Raw genomic sequence first — 15,257 nt, forward strand, 5'->3', positions numbered from 1 at the left:
TCTCTTGATGACTCAAATTGAAATATCCAAGATTCATTTCCACTCCCTTCGACTATCAAATTATTAAAATAAAAAAAGACATAGCTTAGCCCCAAGTTTGTTTGGAAGATTTTTTTTTGATAAAAAAAAAAAAAAAAAAGTCTCTAGTGTAGATTCATCGACCTCACGTCACGTAAGGATAATGGATAATAATACATGTTTTACCAGAGCCTTACTGAAATTATTACTCGAATTGCTCACCAAATGAAGCAATTTAAATACTCCTACTATCAAGTCACTCTTCATCCAATATAATCTTCTTCAATTTATTATTATATAACAATAAGTTATAAAACTATCCATATATATATTATTTAAATACAGGTTAGGTTTAAAGAAGATTCTTACAAACCCGTTTGAAAGATCTTTCCCCTTCCAAAATTAGTCAAATGGTCAAAAGTGTTAAACTTGATCATAGGTTAAAAAAAAGGGATGGATCCTCAAAATGGGATGGATATATAACTATGAACAAAACTTTATTTGGGCACTCATAATGGACCCTCCCAAGGCAGACAAAACAAAATTAACGATCTCAAGAAATCACAAACTAAAAAGAAAATTTGTAGTATTACAGTGGGGGCAGAAACTGTTGGAAGAGATCGGGGTGGGGGAGACCCTTCCTCACACAAATATACACACACTCTCTCTGCTTTGTGGCAGTAAGATAATGATGAAATGACAGAGGAATGATGGAAATTCCTGCACAAATGGAATGATGCATATGAAATAAGTCCAAACCCAACTGGGGATTCTTATTACTTTTTGTTTTTCTTTTTCTGATGAACTGAATATCTCATTGCAAAGTAGCAGTGGGGTTTAGGGTACACACCAAAATTAATTAAGTTTTACTTTGCCTTTTTCTTCAACGTAAAAGAACCAACCAAATGAAAAACATTTAATACGTTTTGGGGGGCGGCTTCGAGGGCGCCGGTATTTTTGGCGTGTGCAGGTAGTGTACTCTACTCTTGTAGTAATGTTCCTCGATAACTGAGCCTGTCTCTCTTTCTCTCTCTCTTTCTCTTTCTCTCTGTGGCTGTAAAAAATGAATGGAATTTATAAAAAGCAAAGCAAAATGGAAATATGGGATTGCCAAAAATCCACATTGATTTGAACCAATGAAGAGCAATGGAATTTCTGCACAAAATATCTAGAACTACATTATTTTGTGTTACAATTTGAATATAAAGGTCGATATTTTCTAGAATTATTCATTTATATAAGGCTCAATATTTTTATAATAATTTTATAATAAAATTTAAGTAACAAGTTATTAGAATAATAGAATCAGCAACAAAGTCAATACCATACCGGTATCAATCGTACTTGAAAAATATACTATACTAGCCATTAAATCGGAATTGGTATTCTTAAAAGGATTTTACTAATGTGTGCCCTTAGGGCACACATTAATTTCCATTTTTGAAATTTTTTTTTCGAGAATTAAAAAGATAATGACAGTTTTTTCAATTCTCGAAAAAATGTTTCCAAATGGACCCTTCTTAAAAAACATATCAGAAAAAATACCAAGTTATACCAGCTTATTTTGATTATAAGTATTGGAGTTTTGGCCGATACAATAAAACAAATTATAAAAATTATTATTTTCAAAAGCAGTGTGTTTTAAAGTACAAATTTATTTATATACAAAAATAAATTCGTACTTACAAATATATATTTATGTATATAAATAGTGGTAATCCCAAAACGGTATACCGGTATTAACTACTATCGAAATATTTCGTTCTCCTAGCAAAACCGAAACAACCTCCAATACGAAATTAACTCTTAAAATACTATTTTAACACCCCAAACTACAAAAAATACCCTAGTGCTAAACATAAAACAAAAAATTGCACCTCAACAACTATAATGAAATCTTACTAGCAAGTTGCTGCTCTCTCTCTCTCTCTCTCTCTCTCTCTCTCTCTCTCTCTCTCTCTCTCTCTCTCTCTCTCTCTCTCTCTCTCTCTCTCTCTCTCTCTCACCACTTAATCGTCTTTGCAACAACCCTATGGTGGTAATTTTAGGTGAGAGTTTTTGATTCTTTCGAAGGCGGAGTTGGTGTGGTGGCTTCGACAATTGCAATAGTAGTACTGATGGTTGTAAAGGTGGTATTGAAGTCAAGTAGGGTTGAGTTTGGGTTTGGGTTTGGGTTTGTTCATCGAAGAATAGTATATTTGGAGACAGAGATAGAGACAGATTTCAACAGAAAGAAAGAGAGAATGAAATGAATAATATTGGTTGTGATGTAAAATATAATCGATAAGCTATAAATTGAGTTGAGAAATAGTGTGTTTTAAAGTTAATAAAGTAAATTTTTTTTTTATAGATAAATTAGATTTTTTTAGAACCCTAAATATGAATGCTTTTACTTGTTCTTATTTTAGCCCATTACAAATATTTATATTTTTGTATTTTTACTCCTTACACCTAAATTTTGAAAAATGTGATGTTCATGTACCTAGCTTTATTCATTATTTAAAAAATAAAAAATGGAAAGCAAAGCGAAATGGGAATATGGGATGACCACAAATATCCACATTGATATGAACGAATGAATGTTAGGCTGCCACACGAAGCATATCTTTTCTCTCTTCTTTGACTGACTGATTGAGAGAGAGAAGAGGAAAGAGTGCGGTTGAAATATATGAGTAGTATAAACAGTAAGTGACAATGTAGTATGTGTTTTTTTACTTTTTTTACCTTATTTTTATTGTTATGTTAAGTCTCGTCAATCTTCCTGCAAAAAACAAAAGAAATGACGTTAGACTACGTTAGTACGTGCTTCTTCAGTAATATCCTTTATAACCCTTCCTATTCTTTTCTTTCTTCTCTCCTGTTTCTGCTAAAATCTATTCTCTATTCTATTCTTTCCTATGGATCAGAGAGAATTAAATACAGTAGACCTAGTTGCTTATCTGCCTTTCTGACAATATTACATGGCTGTATATTTTTTGATATTCTGAATTTTTTTTTAAATATTTGACCAAGGAAATTTCTGAAAAGCACTCTCATCTGTGATGTCTGATGAGACTAGAAATCGAAAATAGTTGTCTAACTCCAACAAGGACTGTTAAATTAGATCTAAACAGTTGAATTTACATAAAGTGACTGAGTAAGATTGTTTTTGTTTTTATTTTTGTTTTTTTATTTTTTATTTTTGGGAGGGGGAGAGGGGGAATGGTTCAAATGAAGCTAAATATTTTAAGAACTTTCACCATCAAAGAATAATATTTTGAGAACATTCCCCTATATATATATATATATATATATATATATACAGGGAAATGGTTCAAATGAAGCTAAATATTTTGAGAACTTTCACCATCAAAGAATAATTTATTTTATGTATATATATATATATATATATATATACATAGGGGAATGGTTCAAATGAAGCTAAATATTTTGAGAACTTTCACCATCAAAGAATAATTTATTTTATACATATATATATAGGGGAATGGTTCAAATGAAGCTAAATATTTTGAGAACTTTCACCATCAAAGAATAATTTATTTTATATATATATATATATACATATATATATTTTTTTTAAGAAACAAATAAGTCAATTTTATTAATGTAAATCAAATTGAAATACATCCTTCAAATCATTAGATAGTTCTTCTACCAAATTACCAATACATCAGTATTTACGGGTAAAACCGCTCTTCTAGCAAGGGCGTATGCCAACTTATTACTATCTCGTGGAACATGTTGAAACTAGCCGTACTGTAAAGTAACACCTTGATTGCGAGTATCTTCAATTACATTCCCATACAATGTTTTGCTCCTGTCCTGAGCTTTTAAAGCCTAAACCACCTGCAAACAATCACCTTCCACCACCACCTTGAAGATGCTTAATTCTTTTGCAAAAACTACTTTTCTCTGTGTGCAGCCAATGCTTCTTTCCCTACGTCTATCATATTTCTTTCTTTTGGACTCTTCTTTCTTGTCTTTAGACTTGTCTTTACTTTTATAATATCTTCTATTATTGTTCTTATATCTATCATATCTATCACTTCTGTCATCTTTCTTTTCTTTTCTTCTTTTTCTAGAGGGAGCAATTAATGGATCAAAACCGTATTGCTCACAAAAAGTTCCTAGCTCTTTTTTAGCAAATCTTTTTTCTTTTTCTATCTGGTTTTTTAACCTTAAGTCATTACATAACCATAAACCTGTTTTATTAATTGAAGATATTATGTCTCCATATGTTAGGCTAGGATAGTCTATAGTTCCGTCATTATTAACTATATAAAGTCTAACTTTCTGAGCAAAGAAATAGGGTAGACCAGCAATGAATTTTTCTTTCCAGTAGGACTGTTGGCAATCATTCCTACTTAAAACTTTTGAAATAAAAACATCTTTATACCATCTAAAATCTGAAAGTTGTGGACATCTTAAATTAATTAAAACATCTGAAGCTCTCTCTTTATATTGATTGGGATCACCAACAAAATGTTTAGTTATAGTAAAAATTAAAGTATTAACTGCATCTTGTGAAGGCTGTCTGTCTGTCATTATAACACTTCCATCTGTTTCTCTTTTAACAGCTGTCAATATTCCATTTCTGTCATCATTATTTAAATAATGATCCCACCAGCCTTTCAACTGGCCAGTAAAACCAGTGACTATTAAATGAGCTATCTGATGATCTTGTTTTCCATGATTTTTATAAACATTAGTGAGCAAAGTCATCTCATGTAAAAGGTTTATTATTTCATATTCTGACATTCCATCAATATTCCATTCATAAATTAAATCTGGCGAATAAGATGAATTAACATAAGTATGTCTTTCTTCAAATTGTAAATCAGGGGGAGTAGGCTTAGGATACCAATTCTTTCTGGGGTATAAGTCATCAATTTTTCCTTTTTTACGATCTTGTGATGAAGATGCTAAAATTAATTTATTAATCCGTAATTTATCTATAAATTGTGATTCCAAATTATTTATATCTGTCAAATCTGTCAATTGATTGTCTTCTGATTCTTCATCCTCTGAAGAGCCAGTTCTTCCTTTTGTATTTAGTGTTATAATATTCTTATTTTTTAATGGCTCCATATCCTTTGATGATTCTAATTTCATTAAGTCTAATTTTTTATTTATTTCATTAAGTAAATTATCAGTTTTCTCTGTCATGGGTTTCTTTAAAGGTGCTCTAAGGTGAGGAGGTATCTCATGAGGGATAAATAAAGGGGTATTAGACGTGTTTTCTTTTTTTATGGAAGTAGAAGGGGGTATGAGTCTGTCTTCTATCTCTTGTAGCTTTTGACCAATAGTTTTTAGATAAGTATTGGTGTAATTGTTCTGTTGAATTATACTGTCTAGATTCTTATTATCATCACTTAGACTGGGTCTTTTAATAGGTGTAGCCAAAACTTGGACTCCACTATTTTGACTCAATATAATTGATTCAAATGGTGGATAAGTCTGATACACTTTCTCATGATTTTCTGTCCTTGTCCATGATAATATTTTCTCTATTACACTTATCTTTTTGTTATGATAGTCCAAAAAGTCAAAGAAACTAAAGTGTGTCTGTAAATCTGTCATCATTTCAAAATACTTAGTTCTTAAATTGTTTCTTTCATGTTCATTATATTCTTCAAAAAATTGGTTCTTTCTGTCATTATTTTCCGGTTTTAAATAATCATATTTTAATAGTTCTTTATCTAAAACAAATTCTTTAGATAAGACATTAATTTGTCTATCATCTGTAAATCCTAATATATCTGTGTGGGTAGGAGAATCAGGTTGAGGTTGGGGTTGATAAAGAGGTTGGTGAACATTAGGGGTAGGTTGTGTGGTATCTGTCGGATAATAAGCTGGCTCTGTCTGAATAGGGGTTTTCTTAGTATTTATAGGGGGAAGGTGTATAACTGGAGGAAGATTCTGGGGAGGTAAAGGTCTGGAATCAGAGAAAGGTGTCCTAGAGGAAAAGGAGCTTCTAGGGGTAAACATCATTGGGGTCTTTTTGCCTGTAGAACTACTAGGTCTTATAAGACTATCAGTATATCTGTCATTATTATTAAAAGAAATAATAACTGTACCATCTGTATTTTGGGCTATGAAGTCTGGTTCAATGTTTTCTATTTTTGGTGTGGGGGCAATAGCTTCAAGTTGCCATCTTTCAGGGAGGGTTATATCTTTCCACTGTATTTGTTGAGGTACCCGCAATCTAGTATTCCGGGTTGAGGCTTGCATAAGGAGAGTCTGTCCTTTAGGGGAAGGATCAACTATGGATTGAGGGTCTAAAGTGGTTTTCATTAGTTTATAATAAATCCTATAAATAATAGCTAAGGGTTCTGAGCCTTCTTTCATGTAATAACCATTTGTTTTTACATTTAAAGTTAAAGCATCCATAATATTTCTGTCAGATAAGCTTAAAGCAAAGTTAGGATAACAATTAAAATATACTGGTCCTTTATGTAGGCTTGTTTCCATCATTCCAAGAAGTGAGTCATCAAATCTTAAATGTCTGTCATCTCTTAAGCAAAGTAAAACACTTGCATTTAAAGCTTCTCTTGTTAATGGTTTAACAGCTACTTGAACCAAACCAACATGTAAAAATGCATATTTCTGTCTGTGCCTGTCAATTGAATCTATTGAAAATAACTGAATTGTTTCATATTCATTAAATAAAGAGTAAGTTCTTTCAACAGTTTTTATGGTATAATCTGTCAAGAAAGATAATTTAGAAAAAGTAGTCTGTCTGTAGATTTTATCAGTTCTTTCAGTTGGTATATTCCATTTATTCCATTCTAATAAATTTCTGTCTATATCTCTCATGCTAAATTCTTCAGAATTAACTATCTTATCACTTTCCATGTTCAGATTAGTGTGTGCCTGCCCTAAGTGTGTCTTAGCAACAGATAATGAGCGACTAAACATATTCATTTTATCTCTAAACAATTAATAATTACTGGCGGAACTATTACTAACCACTGGTATCCTTGCTATCGGGACCACCTCCTCGGGAAACTCCATTGCGGGACCACCCAAACAACGCCTGTCCGTCGGCTACAACAAAGGGGCTGACCAACGCGAAACTATGGTTTGCCAACGAGTCTCTAGGCTGACCAACGCTAACAAGGAGCAAGTAGTGGCTGTGTAGTAATATAAGTTCCTAGTAACTTCTTAATTGCAAAGAAATAAAACTCATACACCTACCATCCATGGCTCTGATACCATTGACTACCCAGGAGTGAGCACAGCAGTAATATAGAAGCATAAACAATGATAAAATAGTTGATAAAGAAGAGAATAGCAAAATAGATATAGTCAAAATAGATTAAAACAGGGTATGGAATATAAAACTGAAACAAATAAAATCTTACTTGAAAATACTTCTGTCTTTGATTAAACTTGAAAACAAACTGTCTTTCTTACAAGCTTTGAAAATAAGAGCTGTCTGAAGAGTTACAAGATTACAAAGTAAAATCTGTAAAGGGTTACAAGATTGTCTGTCTGGAAAGGTAAGGTTACAAGATTACAAAAGAAAGTAAAGTACAAAAGTCTTTCTAAAGGGAGAGTACAAAAGTCTTTCGGGGAAAGGGAAAGGAAAGCTAAAGTCTTTCTGAGGGAGAGGGCTATCTTGGACCTTGGAAATGGACCTTTAAAATTTGGACCTGGAATTTGAACCTATCTTCTGTCTTCGAAGTCTGTCTATTTATAGATAAAGTGAACCATGATAAGTCTTCAAAAGTAACTTGAGTTAAGTGAAGTGAACTCAAGTTAATCTGTCGGTAGAATCTTGAACAGTAAAAGTCTATCTTGAACAGTAATAGTCTATCTGTCGGTATCTGTCGGTAGAATCTTGAACAGTAAAAGTCTATCTGTCGGTATCTGTCGGTAGAATCTTGAACAGTAAAAGTCTATCTGGCAGTCTGTCCAGGTACGCATGCTGGTGAACAGTATCTTTTCTGTCTGTGAGAATCTGCGTACGGTTAACATTCTGCTAAAATATCTTTCTGTATTTATCTTTGATATCTTGTCTTTTTGTCTCCTTCTATCACATGAGTCCTGTAGTTTGGAGAGGATGAAGGAGGATTTCATCTGTTTGTATCTGTTGGAAACTAATCTGGCGCAAGGCGCAGTGTCTATCTTGTCTGTTAATTAGTCTATTCATTTGAATACACTGTCATTTCTGACCCTGTATTCTGAAGGGATATTATCTCTTTTGAGACGCCTTCATGCTTTAATTGAAATCTGTATTAAAGATTTCTATTTTTGGCAGCAGTTGGTCTGAAATTTTAGCCTTAGAATGGCTATCTTGCTTGCCAGGCAATTGACCGTTAATTTTAAAATTAACTATTTAAAGGTTATTATGAAATGGTAAAATATATGATGAGAAAGGACAAGAATAGACTAAAGTCATGAACTTATAGTACAAGAGAAAGATCCTGGCAAAGGGATAGGAGAAATGATGGAAAGATGCATAGGAAAAAAAAAAATACGTAGGAACAAAAGAAAGACTAGAATAGTCAACAAAAGTAGTAAATCTTTTTTTTTTTTTTTTTTTTTTTTTTTTTTTTAACATATATATACATATATATATATATATATATATACATACTTAAGTATATATGTACTTAAGTACTACTGCTACTGGGTAGAATAGTATTATTTACCATTGTAGGAATCTAGTTGCTTATCTGCCTTTCTGACAATATTACATGGCTGTATATTTTTTGATATTCTGAATTTTTTTTTAAATATTTGACCAAGGAAATTTCTGAAAAGCACTCTCATCTGTGATGTCTGATGAGACTAGAAATCGAAAATAGTTGTCTAACTCCAACAAGGACTGTTAAATTAGATCTAAACAGTTGAATTTACATAAAGTGACTGAGTAAGATTGTTTTTGTTTTTATTTTTGTTTTTTTATTTTTTATTTTTGGGAGGGGGAGAGGGGGAATGGTTCAAATGAAGCTAAATATTTTAAGAACTTTCACCATCAAAGAATAATATTTTGAGAACATTCCCCTATATATATATATATATATATATATATATACAGGGAAATGGTTCAAATGAAGCTAAATATTTTGAGAACTTTCACCATCAAAGAATAATTTATTTTATGTATATATATATATATATATATATATACATAGGGGAATGGTTCAAATGAAGCTAAATATTTTGAGAACTTTCACCATCAAAGAATAATTTATTTTATACATATATATATAGGGGAATGGTTCAAATGAAGCTAAATATTTTGAGAACTTTCACCATCAAAGAATAATTTATTTTATATATATATATATATACATATATATATTTTTTTTAAGAAACAAATAAGTCAATTTTATTAATGTAAATCAAATTGAAATACATCCTTCAAATCATTAGATAGTTCTTCTACCAAATTACCAATACATCAGTATTTACGGGTAAAACCGCTCTTCTAGCAAGGGCGTATGCCAACTTATTACTATCTCGTGGAACATGTTGAAACTAGCCGTACTGTAAAGTAACACCTTGATTGCGAGTATCTTCAATTACATTCCCATACAATGTTTTGCTCCTGTCCTGAGCTTTTAAAGCCTAAACCACCTGCAAACAATCACCTTCCACCACCACCTTGAAGATGCTTAATTCTTTTGCAAAAACTACTTTTCTCTGTGTGCAGCCAATGCTTCAGCCATTTCAAGTAAATGGGGCCTGAATTGAATAAACTTAAAACTTAAAAGACTAAAATGAACGAAAACAAAATTAAAGATCTGAAATAAATTTTGGTATAACATAGAATGTGAGTTTTGCATTTTAGCTAAAAATTTCCCTAGAATGATTTCATGTAGAGAAAATTACATAGTTAGATAATTTTTGAGCCACTTGAAATATTGGTAACAAATTTCTCCTAAAGTAAACTATTTTAATAATTAATGAGCCAAGTAATAAAATGCAAATGGTATAATGTGTTACATATAGTATCATAAATGTGTACTCATTCCTCTCACATAAATGATGGGTTCCACTAATTAAATTCATGGTGGGACCCACTATTTATGTGAGAGGGGGGGACTACGCATTTATGGTACTTCAGGAGTACCCAATAATTTTCCATATAGTAAGCCCCTTAGCAAAAACATAGTAGGTAAGAACTAACTTTTAGTATATAATAATTGCGTACAAAATAAAGGCAGAAATACATTTTTTCATCGTGTGTTTTCAACAGTCAAGTTAGTTCTCATATTTTTGAACTTGTAGTCAATCATCTCACTTATGGAAAACGCCAATGTGGTAAATGGTGTGTATTGTGTATTAAAAGATAAATGTGATATTGATATGTCTAAATCTTAGTGACCACGTTAATGCTTAGATGATGAAAAAAAAAAAAAAAGAGAGAGAGAAGAAGAAGAAGCTACATTTGCATATAAAAATACCTTACTACTTCTTCTTCTTCTCTTTTTTATTTTTTATTTATTTTTATTTTTTATTTTATACCAATTTAATCTAGAGTTTTCTTTTATTTTCTTTCACTTTCTTGCTAACTAAAATTTAGGCACGTTAGCATCGCATTTAAACCATCAACTTAGATAGTTAATATTCTTGCATGGGCTTTTGGCCATGTTTTCATTTGAAGTAATTAAATTTACCTTTGAACCATTTACTCCATTGAGTTCAACAACCTTGTCTTCATTCCTTGCCTCTTCCCCAACTCTTAAATGGGTGATAAGTTCTTCATTGGAAAGTTCATTTTGCTAATGTCTCAAGACTTTGGTAAACTCATTCCAAGACTTGGGCAACTTGTCAATGATGGCTGAAACTTGTATTTATTTGTCTCGAATGCCTTCATAGAGAACATCTTGGTGCCAGAGACACTATTTGTCGATTGGCAAATGGAGGCGCTATCCAAGTGCTAATCGACACTTAGACCCAGAGATAGCCTTCAATTTTCCTTGCACGAGGTGTAATTCAAAATTTTGCCAATTACCCAATTTTCAAAGTCAATTTGCACAATTATCTAGGTATTGTTAATGTTTGCCAACCTAATTTATCAAATGTGTGCACCCTCGTGATTATTTTTAATCTAATCCAATAGAGTTATGACACATTATTAATATAAATTAATTACTCATGAAAGTGATCATAATCATACGTGGTTATAATCAATTGTGCGGATGCATCTCAATCATCGAAACTCATTTTTGTCATATCTTTCAATTTGATGGTTTGATTGGAGATTGTGGCATATCATTTTGATTGTTAAGATTTAAAGATTTGTTTTATGTGAAGCAATTGAAAATCTAACAATCAAAAATACAATTTTACCCTCGAGATGTGAAATTACTATCTTGCTATTGGATGAGGTTAAATGCAAGTTGTGAAATGGGGTGTATACAAGAAAAGATGGATTAAATACATAATTTGATAAATTAATAACCAAGATTAATTTCATATAGAGAATAAAAAAAAATAGTTTAAGCATAAAAATTATATATATATATATATATGAAGTTTTATTATTTAAAAATAATAATTTATCTTGGGTAAGATGATGTATGGTGAAAAAAAACAAAAATGAAATATAATTTCCAGTATTGATTTTAGTTTTTTTTTTTTGAGAGAGAGAGAGAGAGAGAGAGAGAGAGAGAGAGAGAGAGAGAGAGAGAGAGAGAGAGTGTTGGGTGTGGCCATGTGGGAGATGGTATGTGAAATTTGAATTGAAATTTTTCAATAAATTGAATGAATTTTCAATAACCAAGATTATATTAAAAAAAATAGTTTCATAAAAATAATATATATATATATATATTTTTTATTTAAAAAATAATTTATCTTGGGTATGATGATGTATGGTGAAAAAAAACTTAAATGAAATATAATTTCCAATATTGATTTTAGTTGAGAGAGAAAGAGAGAGGGAGAGAAGTGTTTGGTGTGTGGCCATGTGGGAGATTGGTGGCCATGTGAAAGATTGAATGGCTAATTTTAACAATTTACCACCTAGGAGACTAGTTGGGAAAAAAAAAAAATTGCTTGATCTAGCCGCCAGGGGAAATAAATTGAATGAATTTTCAATACAATCACAATTTTTTTAATAATTAAAACAATTTGGAGTTTCGATTGAGTTAAATTTCCATTGACACAATTTTAGATTCATTCTTGGGAGAGGGGAAGAGATCCCACAACCTAACTAATATTTCTCAGAGAAACTAATTTTTTACTCACATTTTTGGATCACCATGTGTAGTTTTTTTCTCCTCTATTTTCACTCTCTTTACCCTAATGCATTTTACTTGGAGTAGCCTTATTCTAATCCCAAGCACCAATACTACATAGAAACTTGGAAGTAGGCCGGTGCATATATTAGTTTAGAATGTTGACTTTTTGTTTTTTTTTGAAAGAAGAATGTTGACTATTTGTTCAACGTAGCATCCAGAACTCCTCGCAAAACACTTGCACAAATTTATGTACGGAACTTCATGCATGTGCAATATCAAAATAACACTATAATTTACACAAGGGAACGATTATTATTTCATAATATAGTCAAATAATAAACTTTTCCTCCAAACATATCACAAATGGTTTCTCACGGTTGCAATATTGCATCTCTAGCACCATTCCCATTATTAATTATTATTACTGGAATTAAAAGATGCCATATTGACTTGAACTCCAAAGTGTACGTATTTTTTTCTGTTTTTCTTTATCTTTTAAAGATATTTTTTAAATAATTTATAAGATTTAAATTAGCATCACGTGTTTATTTGAAAATTTCTAGTTCACTATTAATTATCCATAAAAAAAAAAAAAAAAAAAAAAAAACTGTTTACTATTAATTGGTGACGAAATTCACTTTTATTGAGTTATACTTTTCAAACCTACACCCAAAAAAGAAAAAAAAATGTCAAACTTTCATATAGCTCTTATAATAAGCTTAGAAAAAGCATTAGATATTATAGCTTAGGCATGGAAAGGTGGTTCATGTATGATGCTTTGGATTCTGAGAATGCACCATTTTCCTTTTGGCTCTAAGAGAAACAATAATTTCCATAATCACTGGGCAATCACCTTTAGAATGCACATCCTAACCCACGTGACTTTTTTGATCATAACATAACCTGCTACACTAAAAAAGGGCATCTATCTATAATGAACTTTGACATTCGTTACCAAAGCCATGTTTGTCAAAAAAAAAAAAAATGCTCATACATGCACGAGTGCTCCCATATTTCCCTGTCTTTACATTCACTCGAGGTGACCTAAAACAATTTTTTTTTTAGCAAAAGAACAAAAGTAAAAGATATCACCTAAAACAATTTTAATAATACAAACATTGATAGAGACTTCACTCCAGGTAATAATACATAATTCCAAGCCACTTTTTGCCCATATCTTTTCCGAGTTATTATTGACCCAAAAATCTGGGTTTTGCAAGAGAGTAGCTTAAGATTACCTAGATTTGCCCAAATAGGAAAAGACAAACATTTTGTCCTCTTGTCTTGCAAAATGCAAGAGTGTATCAATTCAACAGATGCACGGGCATTGTAAATTTATAATAATGCTAAGATATTAATTTATTTTAGTGGAGGAAGGATATGAATCAAATGACAATAAATTTTACTTATTAAGTTAATTGGAACTTCAACTCTAAAACAAATTAGTACTACTACAAGTAATCAAGCTGTTTTGCAAGAGCCTAGCAATTTAATTAACACATGCATGGGTATTGCAATAAAGCATAATTTAGTACTTCGATAAGGGTCTCGTAGCTTAACTAATATTTTATGATATTATCAACGAAGATGATTAGGGTTTAAATTCTCTATTACTCATTGTGACTATTGAATAATTATATAGAAAAATAACTTGGACATAATTTGTTTGAGTAATAATGATGTCCAAGGAGAAGAAGAAACACATGGCATAGGGTGTAACATAAAGAATTAGAGGAAAAGGAATGAGAACGTACATAGGATAGATTAAGAAAAATTGTATATAAGTTGAAAAACTTAGATCTTTCATGATATAAGGAATGTGCAATGATTGAAAAAGGGCTTCCACCCTCTTGACTTTTGATCCTCCAGGCAAGGGGATTAGGTAGAAAGCTTGAAAATAATAATGTTGCTTTTTTCTAGGATTGATGAGTCTTGTCTTTTTTAGGTCATGCGCCCTTGGGCAAGCTGCTAGAAAGACCGTTATCAAGTTTGACATAATTGTGTGGCGGAGCCTAGGAGTCAAGTTTGGTTTTATTCTTGCACTGCATGTGTCCATAATTCCATGTCTCATCGTGCAATTTGATTAGGGTTTTTTTCTTTTCTTTCTTTTCTCTTGACAATTTTGAGGACAGATTCTTCTTATTGGGATATTGAATAGTGTTACTAGCCATAAGATGATAAGAATATTGTCATTTTTTTTTTGTCTATTTGGGTATTGGCTAGTAGGTTTTGGTAGTTTATTTGTATAATATTTATTAAAAGATATAAATTTTTTTGTAATTTTATAATAAATGTGTGAAAAAAAATCATTTTGTTACTATTATTATTTTTTAAATTGAGATAAAAAAATAAATAAATAAAAACTAAAAGCTGGAGGTTTTTGTGCTAAACATACAATTATATATGTGCAATTGTGTGTTTTGACTAGTTTATTTGTTTAAGGATGAGACAAAATTGTCCTTTAAGTAGTAATTTTTTTTTCCAACATGTCAATATGTTTTTTCAAAATGATTTTGTTAGTCCTCTCATTTCATTTTGCCCTTTGGCATTACGCGAAGGGCAAGCAATACATGTGCTCGACGTCATGGGTGGAAGTTTTCTGCAATGGCGGCGGAAATACAATAATACATTGTCAATGGTGGAAATTTCATAGAAAAAAGAAAAAAGTATATTGCATTGGTTAGGTAGAAGGTAAATATTATTGAAATCATATATAGTACTACAAATTCTTACAGAATGAGGATTAAGACCCTCTAAGTTTTTAGGGTAACTCCACAATGGATTTTTTAAAATAATCCTACCCATCTATTTTGATGATCATGTGATAGAATCCAATCCATTTGTTTAAAAATAAATGGATAAGATTTCAAAAACAATATGGTCAAGCTGCTCTAAAAACTCTAAAGATCTTAATCTATGGCATGACTCATGAATATTATTAGCAAATTTTCACTTGCGTCTATATATGTGTATATGTTGGGGTTCAAGTAATAGTCTAATGGTAACGAAATTTTTTGTGAGTTCCAGTTCAAGTCTCGC

Source organism: Quercus lobata, chromosome 3, assembly GCF_001633185.2.
Source record: "Quercus lobata isolate SW786 chromosome 3, ValleyOak3.0 Primary Assembly, whole genome shotgun sequence".
In the NCBI taxonomy this organism is placed as follows: Eukaryota; Viridiplantae; Streptophyta; class Magnoliopsida; order Fagales; family Fagaceae; genus Quercus; species Quercus lobata.